Source organism: Pipistrellus kuhlii, unplaced genomic scaffold, assembly GCF_014108245.1.
Source record: "Pipistrellus kuhlii isolate mPipKuh1 unplaced genomic scaffold, mPipKuh1.p scaffold_m20_p_9, whole genome shotgun sequence".
Taxonomy (NCBI): Eukaryota; Metazoa; Chordata; class Mammalia; order Chiroptera; family Vespertilionidae; genus Pipistrellus; species Pipistrellus kuhlii.
The window spans coordinates 59,323,577-59,330,425 of NW_023425595.1; positions in this window are offsets into that span (position 1 = coordinate 59,323,577).

Genomic DNA, 6,849 nt, shown 5'->3' on the forward strand with positions numbered 1-6,849 from the left:
GCGCACAGACATCAGGAGAGTTCGGGCAGAGACGAAAGACCACGTGAGGATGCAGTGAGAAGGCAGCCATCTGCAACCCAAGGAGAGGCCCCAGGAGAAACCAAACCTGTGGATGACTTGATCTTGGATTTCAGCCTCCAGAACTCTGAGAAAATAAATCCTGTCCTGTAAGCCACCCAGTCTGTAGTCTGTGGTATTTTGTTATGGCAGCTCTAGAAAACCTATATATACACAACCCCCCCCCCCAATCCCCCGCCACCCCACAACCCACCAGATCCAGTGGGGACAATGCAAAAGGCTTAACAAGGATGCCTGCATTGCAAGAGAAGCACATGGAATTTAGGGCATTACTGCTTTTATTTTTTAATTTTTTAAAATATATTTTATTGATATTTTACAGAGAGGAGGAAGGGAAAGAGATAGAGAGCTAGAAACGTCAATGAGAGAGAAACATCGACCAGCTGCCTCTTGCACACCCCCTACCGGGGATGTGCCCGCAACCAATGTACATGCCCTTGACCGGAATAGAACCTGGGACCTTTCAATCCGCAGACCGACGCTCTACCACTGAGCCAAACCGGTTTCGGCGCATTACTGCTTTTAGAGTAAGGTGAATTAAGCCTGCTCTACATAGGTAAGGAGATGTTATCCTCCTTCAAGGTGGCTTGCTGTAAACACATGACAAATGGCAGGGTTGAAGAGTGGTCAAGGTCATTCTTTTTAAAAAATAGATTTTTTTTATTGATTTCAGAGAGGAAGGGAGAGATAGAAACATCAGTGACAAGAGAGAATCATTGATCAGTTGTCTCCTGCACACCCTACACTGGGGATCAAGTTTGTAACCCATGTATATGCCCTGACCAGGAATTGAACCGTGACCTCCTGGTTTATAGGTTGACGCTCAATCACTGAGCCACACCAGCTGGGCAGGACTTTTCATTCTTGGCATACATATAGAAAACATTCAGAGATGTTCAGGGCCCCTGGCAAACTGCCTCTCCCAATATTAGTGCTTCATATGAAGGGCAGTTAACCTCATCTTGGTGGAATTCAGAGAGGCTTTCTGAAAGAGATCACACCCAGGCTTAAACATGAAAATCATGTTGTGGGAAGAGGGGGAGAAGGTCTTTCCTGGCGATAGAAAAGTCACGCTCTACCCAGTTTTCTCCAGTGGTTAGAGCATTGGGACTGAAGGATCTCAGGTTCGATACCAGTCAAGGGCGTGCGCCTCAGTTGCAGGGTCCATCCCCAGCACTAGTGGGCAGAAGGCAACCAATCAATGTGTTTTTCTCACACCAATGTTTTTGCTTTTTGTTTTCTCTCTCTCCTCCTCCTCCTCCCTTCCACTCTTTCTAAAAATCAACGGGGGAAAATAATCTTGAAGTAAATTATACACTTCAGGAAGTTTCTATTCCCTTTGCCATTCATCTCTATGTTGAACTCCAATCTCAGACACAGAATTATGGTCTGTATTGCACTGGTGCCTGGAATCATCATATTAAAGCTATGTAAATGTCACAGCTATTGATTGTCCAAATATATCATAGCATTTTTACCCATTTCTAGTAACTGCTTCTCTCCCCCCCCTCTGTCTCTCTCTTTCTCTTTCTCTCTCTCTCTCTCGTTCTTTTTACCCACAATCCACAGGGTAACAACGAGGCTTTATAAAACATCACCTTAAACCAAGGATGGCCACAGTTGATTGGCCCATAGTTTGGAACCTGCTTCATGCTGGACTAATCAGAATCTTTTCTTCCGGAGTTTAAAATCAGAGTTAAGGGATTTCAATGTGTAACTGACATCTCTTAAATAAAGGCAATGTAAAAGTTCCTTTTTTTTTTTTTTTTTTTTTTGCCTTGTAGATGAAATGGAGGAGAAAACTTAAGAGAGTTTTCTATATAGTGCACCATACAGGCTTGGTACAGTTCATAAGTAGCTTTTCCACCCTTGGTTTTAGGGATAGCTCTGTTTCTTACGATAAATTCCTCTCTTGACATTAGAGAACTATCTCATTTTCAATATCATTAATTAATTTAAAAAAACTTACATGGGCTTAGGCAAGCTTAGATCCCATAAAATGCATAAATATTTAATTACTTCAATAATATTTATTCAGCATGAAATTTATCATGTATTTTGTAAGACAATGGGGATATAAACCTCTATTTATTACAGTTCCTAGAGTGAATTTTAATTGCTAGATAATTGGTTTAAATATTGCATTCAGAAGCTCATAGTATAGGTATAATTCCCGCCCTCAAAGATGGTGGCACCAACAGCCAATAATGAGGGAATATGCTAATGGACTGCTGCGGGCCAGCCGAGGCTTGCACTGCCAGCAGTGGCAGCAGCAGAGGAGTTGCCTTCCCCTGACCACTAGGTTGCCTCCCACCCCTGAGGGCTTCTGGACTGTGAAAGGGGGCAGGCCAGGCTGAGGGACCCTCTCCAATGCATGAATTTTCATGCTCCGGGCATGAAAAAGCATAATGCTTCATAAAAACAAGTGTAAATTTCAGGTTTTTAAAAGAAAATAACATTCAATATTCTCCTGGATAGTACACTTTAAAAAAATTATCTTTAATTTTTTTTATCTGTATACCCACTGAAATGTTAAAGTTGGTGGTACAAGGGCAGGCTAAAGAGCCATCTCAGACAGTGAGTAGAGAAAAATTGAATTTATTTAAGGAAAAGGGGATGGGAGGAGTGGATATCCAAAAGGAAGGGCTACACAGAGAAAAGGGGGCCTTGGGGACAGGTTCAGGAGGTTAGCCCAGATCAGCTGCTACTGCTCATTGCTGCCCTGGTTGCAAGTCTCATGGGATCCCTTAGAGGTTGGGGGAAGCGTGCCTGTGGGGGAATGGCATGGGTGTGCTCCTTGGAGGGAGGGTGTACACGGTCCTCTGTCCTGAGCACATTTATCTTTCTTCCAGGTGGAAATCCTAGGGGAGGTCTCAGGAAAGGGTCTTAATGGACTATTCATCAGCTTCCCAGGTGCGCTCTTTCAGGGTCCTGGTCTCCATGGATTGGTCAGTGCCAGGGCAGGGGTCATTAGTCAGTGCAGCTGGTCCTGAGGCAGCCAGGGTGTCACTTGCCTGGTTTTGCTGCTTTTCTGGGCCTGCACCTGAAACACAACTGAGGCCTAGATGTTATCTTTAGGGAGGAAAAGGTCAGGTGTCTAAATCACATGACCAGTGATGTGTTAGGGGAGGACAGGTTACCCTGGGGGTGAGGTTCTTGTTTTCCTAGTTTTGTCCTCACTAGGCATCCAGAACGTTCTTCCCTGGTGAGTTTCTATACCTGGCCCACTGTCCTTGCTCTGCTCATGTGTAACACCCACTGATATGTTAGAAGTGCATAATATAATTATATTCATATGTTTCTTTTTTTAAATATTGTTGAAAGTATTACATATGTCCCCCATTGACCTCTCCCAGCTGCCTCCACCCCCCATCCCAGGTGTTCACCCTCCTTATTGTGTGTGTGTGTGTGTGTGTGTGTGTGTATTTACATTTTTTTTGGGGGGGGGTTGCTACCCTACCTCTTTTTCCTGATGTTTTTGAACATACCTTCCAACAGCCCCCCCACATCCCACTTCTACCTACCCCGACTCCCTGCCACAAAGCAGCCCTATATGTATTCCTCTGTATGTACACATGCATATGCAGGGGTGTTGTTAATAATTACAAAAACAAGATTTTGCTTTTCTCACTCAACAGTACTCATGCAAACTCTTCCAAGTCAATGTATGCCGTTAATTTTATTCTTTTTAATGGTAATATTACATATGTGTATGCCCCATAAATATATTCAATCATGTTTTTTTTTTAATCAGGTATTCACTTTATTTCCAGTTTTGCTATAATTGAACATTGTAGCAATAAACATTCTTCTGTGTGTAAGTCTATACGTACGATTGCTTTTATTTCTATTGCTTTCTGGGGGAAATGAATATGGTGGTTCAATGTGCTGGCTCCCTCAACTTCCTGTTTCTGCATCTTGCGAGTCATAACCCGGTTATGAGCAGTTGGACTTTTATTAACATCAATGTATTTACAATGTAGGGGAATACATTCTTTAGCGAAAAGTCTCTAAAAGAGCTCCGTATGAACTCAATTCTGTGGCATGGTTTTAGCTCTGTGTCTATTTCCTCAGCCCTGCCATTGTTGAGCAGGAATTAACATTGCATGTCTTATTTGCAAAGACCTATTTATTTTTCATCATTGCTCCTGGCAGGAAGACCCAGCTCCCTCTTCCTCTATAACTGTGGGAGCTCTCAGAGAAACACCAGACTTTATCACTCCTCTTCTATTAGGCAACCGGGTGCAACGATCCCACTTGTTGGTTGCCTGTTTTGGGGTACCAATAGAAGAAGAGAGAGGCAGCTGTTTCTTAAAACCACTCATATGACTGATATTCAATAATCTCCAAAAAGATGTGTTTGCACACTTTCATACTGTGCCTCTTCCCTTTGTACTTCTGAAACTTTCACATTTAAAAAAAATCATCATTTGAGGATGAGAATAGAAACGAAGTCAAACAGTCCATTTATTAAAGTCATTTATTTCAACACAGGTGTTGTTTTAAAGGTGCGCTTTGCCTCATTTCACATCTGGAGAACAGGTTTGAGAACAAGTACGTAAAAGGGTTATTTGACATTTCAACCAAAGTGCGTAAGGCTTATTTGTGTCAGGACACAGGAGTTCCCATTACAAAGAGCCCCTAAGTGGTAACACATCACAAACTTGCTTTGGGAACACAATATTTACACATTTACACTGTACATCTAAGTGGGATAGTCTAGAGCAGTGGTACTGTCGTTAACAATAAACTCTTACAGTAAGGTCTCTTTAACCCACTGGCATCCTTTACGGATTTTCCAATTTGATTCCCATCTTCACCATCATCTAAAATTTAGATTCTAAATGGACTTTCTTTCATCACCTCCAATACAGGCACAATGTTACCTCCCACAGTCACTTTTATTAGCTTATTATCAGCCAAAACCTTGTTAGGAGCAGTTGGACTTTTATTAACATCAATGTATTTACAACATAAGGGAATACATTCTTTAGCGAAAAGTCTCTAAAAATTAAAATAACCTCATTAGGCCCTATTTTAAATGGACTTCACGTTTAAAAATTTATGGTTTTAGAAGCCCATTATCTAAACAAGTTAATAATTTACCAGATACTTATTAGTATTGATTCCCTCCTGAATTATTCCATCTATAAGTATAAAAATTACTATTATAAATTACTACAGCTATACCAAAAATGAATATGAAAAAGCAGTAATTTTTATGTTAAAATACATAGAAATTTGCTGTACTTCTTTAACGAAGTGTTTTATAAAAGTATAAAACTATAGAAGGTGCTATTTTAATAAAATTTTCTGTGTTCTTGATTCTTAAGCCAAACCAATAGCAAACATTACAAATCGTGCAAGTCAGCGCTGTCCATCAGTTAACCTTAAAACCAGATATAGTAGATTCCAGTGCAAAGAATCAGGGCCCCAAAGCAGGGCCCCAAGGTGTTTTATCCTCACCTTAACTTATCTACGTTAACTACGTTAAGTTTCAATGCAAATATAGCCTAAACTCAGTGAAAAATAAGCTAACTTCATCTCATCTTTTGTAGCATACATGTAGAATCAAACCAAGAATCAATATTAAAATAGGAATTGAATATCTTTAAATTACTCAGAAAATATAGGTCATGATTTACAGAAATAGAACTCAAAAGCCGATCATTAAAAAAACCAAGAATCAATATTAAAATAAGAATTGAATATCTTTAAATTACTTAGAAAATATAGGTCATGGTTTATGAAAACTTAAATAAACAGATAAATAGAAAAAGGGAAAGGGAGAATTTACAAACATCCATAACACAAAATATTAAGTGCTATTTCTTACCATACAAAATTCAAATTAAAAATACAGAATAGCCGAAACCGGTTTGGCTCAGTGGATAGAGCATCGGCTTGCAGACTCAAGGGTCCCGGGTTCGAGTCTGGTCAAGGGCATGTACCTTGGTTGCGAGCACATCCCCAGTGGGGTGTGTGCAAGAGGCAGCTGATCGATATTTCTCTCTCATCGATGTTTCTAACTCTCTATCCCTCTCTCTTCCTCTCTGTAAAAAAACCAATAAAATATATTTAAAAAAAATACAGAATATTTGATTTTAAATTCTATTATCAGTCTCTTTAAGATCAAGATTGTTCCGAAGCTGAAGTTTAAAACAATTTACAGATTTAAGGATTAGCTTTCACGTCAGTTACCACATCTTCATTCGTTTTGAGTTGCATGGGAACAACATAAACTTGCCCTAGCATTTTGCTTCTACGCCAGGCAATGATTAAGAAGATAATGACAATATAGCACTGTCTTGAATTTTATCAGTTCCAGATCTCCATACAGGTCACCAACACCTATCATTATCCTTAATTTATATGGATAAAACAGACTGGTGAGGAATTAAGTATAAACCAAACCAATGAAACCCACTCATGTTGACCTTCATAGCACTAAGATCCAGGGTGGCATGCTTTCTGTAGTTTTAGCAAATTATCTTTATTCTGAGGAGGAGAGAAATCCTCCCCCCGCCCCCGCGGGGCGCCCCCCCACCCCAAAGTTCTGCATGCCAATTAAAGAGTTAAGAAAGTCAGGTATTCAGAGCGTCTGGGAAGTTATTTAGTCAGGTAAATTACTGAAAGGATCACAGTGACAAGCCCTTAGAAGCTCTGCCGTGGAATTTCCTAAGGGGTTGGTAAATGAACCCACAGGTGAGGGACTTGGCCAAGGCCACCACCGGAAACTTATGACTAAAATGTCCCACATGGAAAAAAGTA